The sequence below is a fragment of the Anarhichas minor genome, unplaced genomic scaffold (genome assembly GCF_050575085.1).
Source record: "Anarhichas minor isolate MPS153535 unplaced genomic scaffold, ASM5057508v1 ptg000041l, whole genome shotgun sequence".
In the NCBI taxonomy this organism is placed as follows: Eukaryota; Metazoa; Chordata; class Actinopteri; order Perciformes; family Anarhichadidae; genus Anarhichas; species Anarhichas minor.
This window is the reverse complement of record NW_027466487.1, coordinates 6,347,618-6,361,192: the sequence shown is the minus strand read 5'-3', so window position 1 is coordinate 6,361,192 and position 13,575 is coordinate 6,347,618. Positions and strand designations below refer to the sequence as shown.

At 45.5% G+C, this 13,575-nt stretch overlaps 1 protein-coding gene across 2 annotated transcripts in view; it reads right to left on the bottom strand.

Annotated features, from left to right (window-relative positions):
• LOC142969266 (nectin-2) overlaps nt 1-13,575 on the bottom strand; it is a 72,832-nt gene that overhangs the window by 46,411 nt on the left and 12,846 nt on the right. The window lies entirely within an intron of this gene.

Here is a 13,575-nt window from a genome sequence, read left to right as displayed (position 1 = left end):
CCCCGAAGTCTCGGTGTCATTGGATCAGCAGACACAAAAGAAAAAGTCAGCGTGTGCACGCGTGTGCGTCTACACCAACACGAAGGGCTTTTGCAGATGTTTGAAATAGTAATTGTCAGTATAAATATTTAGAGAGCATTGGTCATATTAAATAGAAGAGAGAGAGATGGGAGAAGGAGGGAGTCAGGAACTAAGGGAATTAGAGAATAAAAGACAGTTCAAGGGTAAGGCTGAGAAGAGAGGAGGAGGGAGACGGAGGGAGAGAAAGAAAGGGTTGGAGGGGAGGAGAGTGGAAACAGAAGCCTTGTGTCACCGCTGCTCTACTTTGCAGTAGCTCGGCTGCCTGCAGGTGACACACAAAGAACGCCACCAAACGCACATGAACAAACAAATGCACGCGCATGCAAACTGCCCTCTTCAGCATCCTCAAGTAGTCACATGTCATCATCCAAAGCACTGTCACCTATCATTATGTCTTTAACACCCACATGATGTGCCTGCACACACATTATGCTGCGACAGTCTTGACATATTAACACAGTCCTCTCTGATCCCCCTCCCTGGTCACACTGACATTTCCATATTTCCCACCATTTCTCTGTGAAGAGGAAATTAATCAGGAAGGAAGGAGGAGAGGAAGTGTGCGAGGTGACAGGAAGGATGAAAAGGAGGAGACCAGTGACGGCTTGGGAATGCCAAATTGATGGAGGATGAGAGTGGAATAGGGGGGCGCGGGGGGTGAGGTGTAAGGAAAGTGGGGATGAAAGTGTGCGAAGGGAACGCGGTGCCAGGAATAGAAAATGAAAGAGGGAGTGCAAAGAGAAAGTGCTGAGAGAAGAGGAGAGGAGGATCTCGAAGGAGAGACGACGTGGGCTATAAACAAGGTTAATAGGAGACAGCTGAGGGACATTTAGAAGAGAGAAATAAGAGAAGTGAGAGGGGAAACAAAAAATGGAGGCGTGTGGGGGGGGGGGGGGGGGTACAGTGGGGAGAGAAACCGACCGAGGAGAAGAGACGGCAGGTGTAGAGCGGTGTGATGCAGGATAGACTCCACACCTGACCTTGTGAGAAACACTGTGGCCGTGAATAGAGAAAGAAAAAAAGAAGAAAAAAAGGCAGTGACACAGACAGAATGAGCCAGAGGAAGGGAGAGTGAATCAGAAAAAAATGAAAAACACTCAAAACCCTAATTTTCTCTGCAGCCCATTTGAGCCAGCCGTGGCTTATAAAGCGAACATACGCTTATCGGCCTGTGTCCGCCTGCCTCGCTGCCTCGCTGGCTAACGGCATTCGTGTCCTCTGCCTGATCCCCGCTATAGTGGAGAAAAGCACGACGTCAGGGGGACAGGGAGTGCAGGCCATCACCTAAAATATCTAATGGCCTTCAGAGCTCACTGACTCTCCGCCATTTCATCAAGCTAGTGGCTGTGCACTGTTAGGTGGGCTAGGATGAAGCTTTCCCATTCTCCGTGTTCTTGAAGATTGCTTCCCAGCACAGTGTGTGTGTGTGTGCGTGTGTGTGTGTGTGTCTAAAGAGCACAATACTGAAAATGTGGGTGTGTTTCGTTTGGCCTTTAGTGCATTGCTGTCTCAATAAGCATTTTGGGCTTTCATTATTCTCTCAGGTCTGCGTGAACGTCTCCATTTCCATTATTATCTTGTTGTGCTCACCGTCTCTCCTCCTGAAGAACAATAGCTTTGATAGAGGCAGTATGTTGTCCTGATGGAATCAGTCTCTGCCTCTTCTCTCTCTTCTTCTTCCTCAAACATAATCTTTTTCTAACAAGGGAATTAGACTGAATCCTATCCCACATCCCACCTTTCAAACTTGATGACTTTGACACGCTGAGTTTTGGACCCGAGGGTGCCGCTTGTGATGTGATGATAACGCAAGCCCCACTTTGGTCTGACTTCACAATACAAAAATAAAGTCTGTTTGGTGGCTTAATGAATGCCTACGAACAAAACAAAATAAATGTAAACTTGTATACACAGCTCCAATTCTCTTTGGATACACAGGTAAAAATGATCTTTGAGCTTGACACAAAAAAATAATGTTTAGATCTTGTTTTTACACCACTTATTTATGACATCCTGTGAAACTGCTCAGTTATGCATATGGTCATATTTTCCGACATGAAATTTCTCATAATAAATTCATGATGAGTGTCCATGCCATTACATATTCACCACTACGTTCAACGGTAACCAGAAGACACTGTGGGTCAAAAGGCATCCTTGAACTTCCACTCAACCCACCTGAGTGTTGGAAAATGGTAAAAGAATGCTCCATCAGAGCAGTTCCATTCTCCATTGTTTTAATGCTCTAGGTTTATTCTCAGAGCGACAGCGTGTGCCGGCCTTGGATACGAGTGGTTTCTAAATGAAAGCGCTGCCAAATACCAGCTTTGTGAGGCTCCCGATGTGCAATTTTGTTTTGTTTTTGTTTTTCGAGACACTGGCACAGAGAAGCCGATTCAATGCCGCGATTATTACTGGGGTTGTAGTTTTGTACAGTGCAGCTTGTAAGTATTGAGACCGTGACACATTTTCTGTTGTTTTGTCTCCAGCAAATGGAATTGAAAAGGAAGCAATCACTGAGATTAAAGTGCTAACTTTCAGCTTTAAGGGTGTTTACTTCCATTCTGTTCACCTCCTGTGCGATTCTTGAACAGTGCAGCAGGACAACGGCAAGGCGACAATTCCTGTGTTCTCAACACTCCTCAATTAGAACTGCAGTCAGGAATCTACTCTCATAATAACCGTTTTATTTTAAATCCATTGTGCTGATACACAGAGATGCGAATGTCAAAATGTCTAACTTACCTGTATGTCCGTTACGTAGAGAAACAGCTTGTGACTTTTGTTCTTCCTCACCAAATCTCCCATAATACGGGTCCCTTTGTCACTCTAGACACTGTAACATTGCAGTTGTCATGACTGATGCACCTGTAATTTGGGTGATGACCGTTAGCTCCTTTGTGCAGCTTTGAAAACTGATAAGCAGAGCCGGTCAAAAAAAAGGTGTGACGCATGTTATCCAACATTCTAGTTAAAATGGCCTGCCTGTGTAGCTGCTGCATAACTGTGATTTATGTGTGATGGTGTGTCCTCCACACCAGACCTGTGACACTGCTGTGGCTGCGTGTCATGTCCAAACTGCAGCTGGTATGCACTAATAGCCGTTATCAGCTGGAGTCTGGAACAGCACCAACCTGAACCTGCTGTCGCTACCCGACACTGTTGCAGCGCTGGTTTCTCTGACCTTCACACACACGCACACGCAAATGTGGACGCACGGACGGGCACGCACTGTATGTGCGCCAACACACACATATAGGTGTGGATACTTTGGTATGCAGGGAGCAGAGTGGGAATTCAGCTTAGCTTTGACAGGCAAGGCAGTTTGACAAGCCAAGAATAAAACAAGGAAATGAAGACTTGAGATGTGTCTGGGCTTCTCATTGACCTTTCCATGGGGATCTCTATGAGGGGCCAATCGATATCGCATGAGAAAGCTACATTTAGAAGTAGCCACTGCTCATTACAGACTTCTCCAATGACATCCTATTATAGTCCATTCATGCTGTAAGATTTACTAGTGAGAGCAATCGAGTCGAAGCACCTTGGTTTGATAAAGGAGCACACTTTTATCGTGGGAGATCTGCACTCAGAAATCCCCACAGATGTTCAATCAGCTTGGAAACATAACAAAGAAACACTTGTAAAAAGGGTTTGCCGTTACAGCGAGGTTGCATGCAGACATCAGGTAAAAGATAAAAACACAGGGTCCTGTGATGCAACAGGAGCAGGGGAGTAAGAAAGGTGCAAGAAGAAGGGAGAGCTACATTTCACTTTGTTCACAGTGACATGATGAAATATTTGATAACTGACTGAGCACAGAGTGGAGAAAGAAGGGAAATCAGAGGGAGAAATGAGGAAGGGAGGCAGAAACGCATGAAGTGTAACAGAAGGGGAGCGAAGGAGAAATAGGGGTTTGGAGGGAGGGACACAGAGAGAACAGGCTTCAAAGTGCCAAGGAGAAATGAACAGCTGGAGGAGAAATCTGCAAAGGGAGGTGTGAGTGTTTGGTGAGTCTGTGTGCGTGTGCGTGTGTGTGTGTGTGTGTGTGTATGTCCCCGTATACCCACGTGCATCCGTATACTGATGCATATTCCTGTTTAGCTGTCTGTTTATAACAAACATGCCTTAGGACTCAAGCGAATATCATTTGCAAAGATAAGCATTTGCCAATTCAATTAAGTGCATCATCTTAATGAAAAAAAAACCAGCAGGGAAGTTTAAAAAAAAAAAAAAAAAAAAAAAAAAAAAAAAAAAACTTAAAAAGATAGTTTTGCCATCTTGAAACTTATGTTTGTGTTATGGACATAACACAAACTGAATATTTCAGGTCTCGCTAGCTCTGGCGGTCAAACTGGTCTGACAAAGGACCGATCTGTAAACTTTGCATCGTTTCTTTTTGTTTTACCGAAGCGTAACACAGCTTGCAACACATGAACATTACAACCAACAACATACACAACACACTTAATCATTTAGCATCTGCCGAGCTAAGGAAAACCATGCATACCGTAGAAAAGAGATGGTGTTTGTGTGTGTGTTTGTATGTGTGGTCATCCTGAGACAAAACACATTTCCACACGTACAGCTGCTAGGTAAAGTATAACTACATTTAGACAGGCACACACACACACACACACACAAGGTGGAGAGGCACTCTTCTCCACTGGGTGAATAATTTATCCCCTGGTAAGAACGAGAGCAGTGTGCTCTCCTCCTCCTCCTCCTCCTCCTCTCATCTCTTCATTATTGATCAACACCAACATCGACACTGTACCTGACCCGGGAGAGAGAGAGGAAAGAGTGAATGAGGAAAGGAGAGAGAGATAGACTGTGATAAAGAATGAAGGTGGGACATGAAGGAACGCGGCGACTGTGTAAAGTAGGTGTGTGTAAAAAGCACCCAACAGAAAAAGGGAAAATGACCAAGGCCATAAGGCGCAAGCGCGTTCTTATGGATGCATGTTGTCGTCTGGCGCTGGGCCCGTTTAGGGTCAGTAAAGTCTCGCTTGTAACCGCCAGTTTACTGCGGACAGAGAAGGACACAGCTCTCCTGAGCCAAACAAATAACTGCTGCCTCTATACTGCCGTGCTACTGCTATTGCTCCAACCCACTGAATAAGTGACTGAATAACTTACTGGCTGGATGGCTGACAGACACCCAGCTCCCCTGCGGCTCCTGGCTCTGCTTTGTCTGCTCGGGCCCTGCACATCATTCTACCTCCACCGCACTCGCCTTTTCTCTCAGCATCGCTCACTTCTCTCCCCCCACCCCCCACCCCCTCATCTGTGCCACAGCCCTGTCTTTTCATTTTGGAATAAATCCTTTTCATCCCTCTGGCTCATTCTGCTCTTCCTTGACTACTTCCTTTTTTTTTTTTTTATTCCTCAGTTAGTTCCTTTTGTGTCCCGACTTCTTCATTCTAGCCCTGTGTGCCATCACTCCTCATGGTAATTGTACCAGGCATGTTATTTTAGCCCTGCATGTCATTTTGGGGTTTTACTGCTGGGTGACCGCAGTGACAGATCTGCAGTCCGTGCGAAAGCATAAAATGTAAATCTGAGGATTTGGAAAAACAATTTTCAGACAGGTCTAGGGTCAGTGTGTGGGGAAACATCTTGATCCATTTCAAATGATGCACGCTGATGCCTTGCACCGCTCCATCAGGTATGGCAGAAAGCTCGCCAAAACGTCCTTCAGACCTCACTCTCTGAATGACTTTGGAAGCGCGTGTGTGTGTGTGTGTGTGTGTGTGTGTGTGTGTGTGTGTGTGTGTGTGTGTGTGTGTAACCAGAGTCTGGCAGCGTCTCACTTCGGAAATCGGCATGAATTAAAGGATCAGGCTCAAGTTAAAAGTGCACATCTAGAGAACTTCTACAAATGTCCAAGGCGGGCTGTGTGTGTGCGTGTCTTTATCTTTTCATCCATCACTTCCTGAATGTGCGTGCGTGTGTGTATAAATCCGTCCCTCTGTATGTCAGTTGTTAACATAATGTGATTATGCGTCCTATTTTCTCTTCCCTAACAACACTTGGATGTGAGAGTCTACCGAGGTGTCAGAGAGGATATTTCAGGCTGGGTGTGATCCCTTCCCTCGAATTAAAAACAGAGCCGCCTGTTAAAGTGAAAGGAATTCCATGGCAACCCCACCTTCAGAGCCAAACACAGCTGTGTTTCCAGGTTCTTCATCACCAACGTTCACCTAAACTTCACCTTGGAGGGGGGGGGGTCTCTCCCCACAGCGTGAGGGCCGTCACCCAGCCCGCTACCGACGAGCCCAATGGTCAACAACGCCGTCGACGTGCAGCGCGTTCATAGTTGAGGGGGTGAGAGACCAAAATCCAATTCACACTGCACATTAAAAGGATTAAAATGCAGTACGGTGATATGAGGGAGGCGGCTATTAGCCCAGTCAATCTGTCAGGAGCATCACACAGCATGTTGGCAAATCAATGCCGGCCATATGGAAGACAGAAGGTCAGGCACCACAAGCAAACAAATAAGGAGGTGCGTACTAATATTATGATAAACTGACGAGTGTGCCCGTCACAACAACCAGCTGGATTGAATTACTGACAGCAAGTCTGTGTAGGAGCACGGAAAAGCTAACATAAGAGCAAATGTTATGATTCATTATGACTCATATTACTGGAACACTGCAGCGTGTTGCTTAAATGTCAGGATAGCTGATCAGTCCACCTGCATTTTGAAAATACCAGGAGATGCAATAGTTTTTAAATAGCATCTTTCTTCTTTTTGTTTTTTTACATAAAGAGCTCAGCAACACTGAGGGGGGAAGATGACAGCAATTAGTAAACATCAGGCAGGTAGGATGTGGGAAAACGGAACAAAAGGATAGGAGTGGGGGACAATAGATCACTGGAGCAATTAAAAGCAGAAAGAATCCACGTTTCAACGTCAGAGTTTCCTTCCCGCAGGTCTGCAGTGAGCTGTGAGGGCGGAGGTGAGCGGCCTATTGTCTTCAAGTCTCAATAGGAGGTAGGTAAGATGAAACTTTTCACGTCAACACATATACCTCCCATCAGTTCTCCTATAAAGGAGGGGGGGGGGGGGGGGGGGGGAGGTGATACAGAGGAGGGAGGGGAAGACACAGGGCTACATGGGAAAAGAGAAAGGTGGTTTGGACTGCAGCTTCTATAAGATACAAAGGAGCAGGGACGTAGGAGGCTGCTCTCTGGCCCTCCCTCCATCTGAACTCAATGCTAAGATCAACTTTGAGTATTCTCTGAAGGACAGTCACTATGACAACTTGCCTTGGGAGCATGGTGCATTGTTTTGATGCTGGCGGACGGATGGATGACAGAAGACCGAACGGACAGACGGCTCAAGGGGACCGATCGAAAGAGGGAGTGGCGCATAATGTGATATTTCCTCTCAAGTCTTTTCTGTTAAGTAAAATTTTAGAAAAGACACTGAAAAGATGTGGCTGGCTGGCTGCGTGGTCAGACTTCAAGGTACTAAATAAAAATAAAAATACTACTTAAAATAATTTCCTTAATTAAACTAAAATAGCATTAAACAAATCAGAAAAATAAATCAGACCGTTACAATAAATAAACAAGAATTATGTACCATTAAATATCCAGAGGAGCTAAAGGACAGCGAAGGCAGTCTTAGCTAGCAACATTTAATCATCACTGTGTTTACAGGCCACCTTAATTGATTGTCAAACATTTTACTGCCTTTAACATGCAATTAATGTTTTGTGTTTTATATATTATGCTGTTTTTTTATGATGCGTTTTTCTCACGCAAAGCGTCTTTCAGAACTATGAAAAGCAGATAGAAGAAATAAAATGTATGATTATTATTTAATTTACTGGACTTTGTTGATAAATGTAATGCTCTCATCCTGTAGAATGTTACGATTGTTGCCTCTGAAATTAATTATTTACCTTTATATACTGTAGATTAGTAGAGCTGAAACAATTAGTTGAGCCTTAAGACAATCGGTAGAAAAACAAACTATTTATTATATACTATTCAATTTATTTATTAAGCTCAAATGCTAAACATGTACTGGTTCTAGCTTCTCCAATAAGAAGATTTGGACCGAAAATGCAAGACCTTTGTCTCTAAGAATTCTCAATGGACTATAATCCGAATAAATAATCAACAGTTTGATCAATAGTGAAATGAAAAGCCCTCCAGAGTATAACAACAATGCTCCAACCACAAAGAACCACAGTTCTGTTCTGTACCCTAAAAATGAGACAACACTGTGTTGACCAAAGACATTTTTATCTTTGTTTTTAAAGACACAGGAGCTAAAGTCAGTAACTCTAGATGTACGTATTGAGAATAAACTGCTTGCTGTTAACACCTCTACCTGTCTGAGAGGAAAACAGCAATGGATCGAATTCCCCCCCCCCCCCCCCCCCATTAACAGTATGAACCGTGGTTTTAGCCTGTAATGGCTCGGCGATCACAATGATGCTACAGTTGATCCGACTGCGATTGAAGCCCCTTCCCCGAGATCATAAGGAGGAGCGCAACAACAAACGCACGCACACGAGAAAACTCACAAGCTGCTGGAGCCGTCCCCCGTCAGGTCGCCATTACAATTGGGTTGGAGCCGCCTTTGTTTACCATCTACACCCTTAAGGCAGAGTGACAGATAGAGGATTGGGAAGAGAGGGATAGATAGATGGGGGCATGAACAGACAAGAACTGGCCCCGCCATGCTCCAGTGGCCAGCTTCAAGGACAGACGGGCCCTTCAATATCAGAGCTTCTGTGTAATTAGACAGTGCTCTGTCACGCACCAAAGAATTGCTCCTATTTGTGTCATATTAAACGCAGCACGGATATCCCCTACTGTGCTTTGCCATTGAGACCTAATGCAAAAGGGGAGCAAAGGGGGGATTTGTACAAATTGAATTACATTCATAATTCGCCCATCTTCGGCTGTAATCACTCGGGGTTAAGTTAAGTAAATCCACTTCTAAGCTAGCCGCCCACGCCCTGTGTTGCTTTATAAGCAGTGCAGCGTCGGTTTTTAAGGGGAATTTCAATGACTGGCTGAAACTCTCAAAGTGAAAGTGGAAAGTTCCTGGTATGCATTGGTGGAATAATAACAGCTGTACTCTTTCCACCAAAGTGTTTTTGCTTTGGAGCACTGCAGCTCACGTGTGTGTGTGTGTGTCTGCTGGTGTGTGATACTGTGTCTCGGAGGCCCCCTGCAGTGTCTTCGAAAGGCTGGGGAAAATCTGCCGCTGTGTGCATTTTTGTGTGTCTGTTTTTCAGTCTTTGTGTGTTGGGTGCCCCTTGCAGCTAAATCGTGGCCCAGCCTATGCGACAGAGAGGGAGAGAGGACTGAAGCAGATCAAACACAAGCCAACTAATCACAGACGCCGGCTAATTAGCGCAGTCCTCAAAGGGGAACCGGGAATGAGTGATGAATCCCCCTTGTGAATTTCCCAATGTTGCTGTGCCGAGTGCCAACATGAGCACTCACCGGTCAAACAGAGGAGAGACCGGAGAGGGTAAAGTGCACAGAGAGCCACCAGTGATCTGGCCTTGTTGTAATCTTATCATCCGGGAGCACAAGGGGGCAAAGTGTCGCTCGATATTGCTTATCGGTGTTTCGGTCAGGTGCACAGAACACACATCGCTGTCACAACCTCACACACCTAAGTTTTATCTCAATATCCTCAAATTAGACTGCACGTAACGTTTCCCATTAAGGGATTTTTGGTGCGATTAAATCCCGAGTGCGGTGATATTCCAGCCTCCAGAGCGAAGAACAGGTTGACGTTCCTGTGCACGGGCTCAGAGTGCTGATTAGCAGGCGGATCTGCCGCGCTGATCCCAGATTTCCACAAGATCAGAGGCCGGGCTGTGAGCACGGCAGCAGCGGCTGCAGCAGCCAATTACAGATGTGACACGCACACTCGTGCTTATGCACACACGCACCCTGCCACACAGACACAACCACGCGCCTGTCCAGAAAAACAGATTCCTCCAGGCTGAAGTCATCAAAGTGACATGAACCACCCACCCCCACCTCCTCCTCCTCCTCCTCAAACTCCTCTCCCTCTTCGCTTCTAATCTCAGACAAGAGGGCACCTGTCAGAGGATGCTCAGTTCACCAGCCAGCCAACCCTGGCAGAGACGGCGGCAGCGAGACCGACAGAAATGAACAGAAACAGCCAATAAAGATTCTAATAAAACTATGTGAAGAAGCGCAGGGCACTGATGAAAGTAAGCCTAAATAAAACCCACACTTCATCATTCTCCAAGTGTCCAAGTCCCATTTTGTCTCGATAAATCCTAATATCAAGCTAAACATAGATGTTCTAATTCTAGCTTTGGGCCTGGCTTTGAACAACATTGTGTGATTGGGTGAATGAACAACACAAACAGTCATCATTCTGAATTTCTCTCATTTAGCCAGATTCATGTTGGAACAATATCCTCCCTCTGCAGTGCTGCCGTCAATGGCCGGCATTTGTTTCACATGATTACAGTGCGACAGTTGGCATTCATGAGGCAGACAAACACAGAGATTCCAGACTTATTGTTATGACAAAAATCCTAATGTGCTTTGAACGTTAACAGCTGTAGCAGGGAGGCGGGAGAGTGAAACAAATTGGTGAGGCTGGTCAGAGAAGACAAAACAGATCCGGGAATTAAAATACAAAATGAAGCGCGGCAATTTACAGTTGAGAAACGGCGTGGTTGGAACAAAAAGACATGGAGATAAATAAGAACGTAAGAGAGGGGAGGCAGAGAGAGAGAGAGAGAGAGAGAGATATGAAAGGGGGTGGGGGGGAGGAGGCGTGGGGTGAGACTGTAGAGCAAAGCAACAGCTGCTGAGCATCACATCTGCTCCAAGTGGAGTCATCAGCGAACAGACAGACTGGAACCGACCCACTAAGGCAAGCCCCAGGGAGAGCGAGGGATGGACAGAGGAAGAGTGGAAGGGAGTGGGGGGTGAGGCGAGGCAGCGAGAGGATGAGATGAGAAGGATACAATTAAAGAGGAGGGTGGAAAGAGGAAAAAAAGATGAAAAGGAAACGGCAGAGCACAAAAGCAGAGCGAACTTTTGCAACCCGTTACTCTCCCCCTCCCAAAATGGAGGTGATGGATTAGGGTGGGGCCGGTTGGTTGATGATTTTGCAGGGAACAGGAAACCAAAATCACTTGTTGCCCTTTTCTTTCTCCCCCTTTTTCTCACCCCTTCCCTGACATTGTAGGAAATTTGGGGTTTAGAAGTGTGTTTTAAGAAATTATAATAGAAGTGTTTAATGATTCATAATTAAGAAATCTAATTAGAAGTATGTTGGAATACATAATTAGAAGTGTTTTAGAATTTGTAGTTAGAAGTGTATCTTAGTAGAATTGTAGCACCTTAATATTTGCTTGTGAAACTTGTGAAGGTTTTTGCCAAAAGTTGCAAATCCTAATCTTTATATAGAATGTTTACCAAAGAAGTGTTAAGCCATAAAAGACAGTCATTGAATGTATTAAACTGTGAAGAATAGCCAAGGGAAAGTCAGACTTCTAGACAGACATTTGCAGGTTGTGCCCGCGCGAGGGTTTTCGGAAGCCTGACGCCAGGAGGAGGCAACCGAAATTAGCCAATAGGAATTAAGATGGCCAAAAGGGAGGGGATTTCAAACTGTAAGAGGAAGTGCTGGAAAGGTATTCACTCTCTTCCTACTCGGCTCTCAGCGTGGAAGCATCTGTGTTTTCAGGCTGAGTCGCGAGTGAATAGCTTTTCCGCGCGGATCATATTATTATATATTTTGTTAGTAGTGTACTTCATTCTGTAATTGTATTAGCTTCAGTAGGATTAAATACTTTTAATTGTAAACCAGTTTATGGTAGATTTATTAAGAAGCAACTCTACTGTAAAATAACAGTGGAGCGTGCTCTCCGGCCTTCTCTCGGTGGGGGAGATTCAACCCTCCACAACATCCTTCCTCCATCTCTCTCCCCCCTTCTTTCTCTTCAGTGAGACTGACAGAACAAGAGAAGCCTGTGAGAGTAAAGATGAAAGGCCTGCGAGGGAGGTGTGTGTGTGTGTGTGTGTGGGGTGTGAGATGAATGAATGACCCCTCTTATCCCTCATCCCCCACTGGAGCCGTTCTGCCCTAACACAATAGTAACAACAACAAAATTAAATAAATACAACACAACAGGGGCAGCAACATGCGTGTTTGACATGCATGTGTTGTTGGCGTGTTTATTCTTCCTCATATCATGTTCCCGCAGTAGAAAACGAGACACATCAAAACATGTCTCCAACAAGGCTGCCCCAGCATGAATATCATCTTATGCGTATAGCTTCGTTTCCTGTGGTGTACACCTTTCGGCCTACGGAGAAGCCCCCCCGAGGAGAGGTATGGGACCCTGAGAAGTGCACATTGTTCATTCATGATAGCAGCCGCTGGCAGCGAGGGCGACCCCGTAGCCGAGTAAGCAATGTCATTTGGCAGCAAATGAAGGGGAAAGAGCAAAGCAGTTTATTCTAGCGTCTCACCGAGGTCGCACAGCTAGCTCTAACATTAAGTTAGCCTAGGCGCGGGACAAAGCTCAGTTTGTGTTCACGTCTCTGCATGGCGGAATAAACATAGCTGCTGCTGCTTCACAGTTTCCTCTAGCTCGCCGTCTCCTTCCCTCTCATCTCTCCCCCCTCTGTTGTCACCCCCCCGTTGCTTCAAAAGAACAATCTACCAACGCAGCATGCCCTTCCAAAATATTTACTCGCTCAGCATTGGCTGAATACAAAGGCCATTCTCTTGCACTCTCTGATGTCTACCATTCAAACAAACCATGCACCCACTTGCACTCGCTGACTGCACCTGCTCTGTATCGCCCGCACACACACACTTGTTTGCTGTGGTGATTCCTCCCTTCCCAAACCTTCCATCTGGTCCCTGCATTTGACTGATCCGGGAGTTGATGGAAAAGTATAGCAGCGAGTGTAGTCACCCCACCGAAGCCTGCGGCAGGGAGTGCATATCTGCTCTGCTCACATCCCCGCACACACCCCTCTGATTCAATACCCCTGACTCTGTCTTAACACCTTTTCCTGAGCAGCTTGTGCACTTCCTTCCTCTTTTGCCTCTCTGCTGCTCTCTCTCTCTCACTATCTCAATCTGTCACCTTACATTCTCCCCTCGGTCCTCCTTAATCTTTTTCTCATTGCACCCTCTCTGCTAACCAATTTTCGAAGCAGCTTTTCCTACTAATCCAACATTTTCCGTTTTCAGCAGGCAAACCCAAATATAAGTTCATTAACAATCAAGTGCTGAAATCAGTTGCAGCTCCTCGTTCATTAGCATATGTTTGAAAACCAAGTCTAAATGAGATGTTCAGAGATGATGATGAACTACAAACAAAGACCCAGAATTGTTTCTATGATGTGGCTGCGTGTCATGCTTGTTTTTAATGTGTTGCACTTATGATTTTTTTTTTTTAACTAGGCGCTCAAAATAGATGCAAACGAATGGAGAGTTAGATAAAG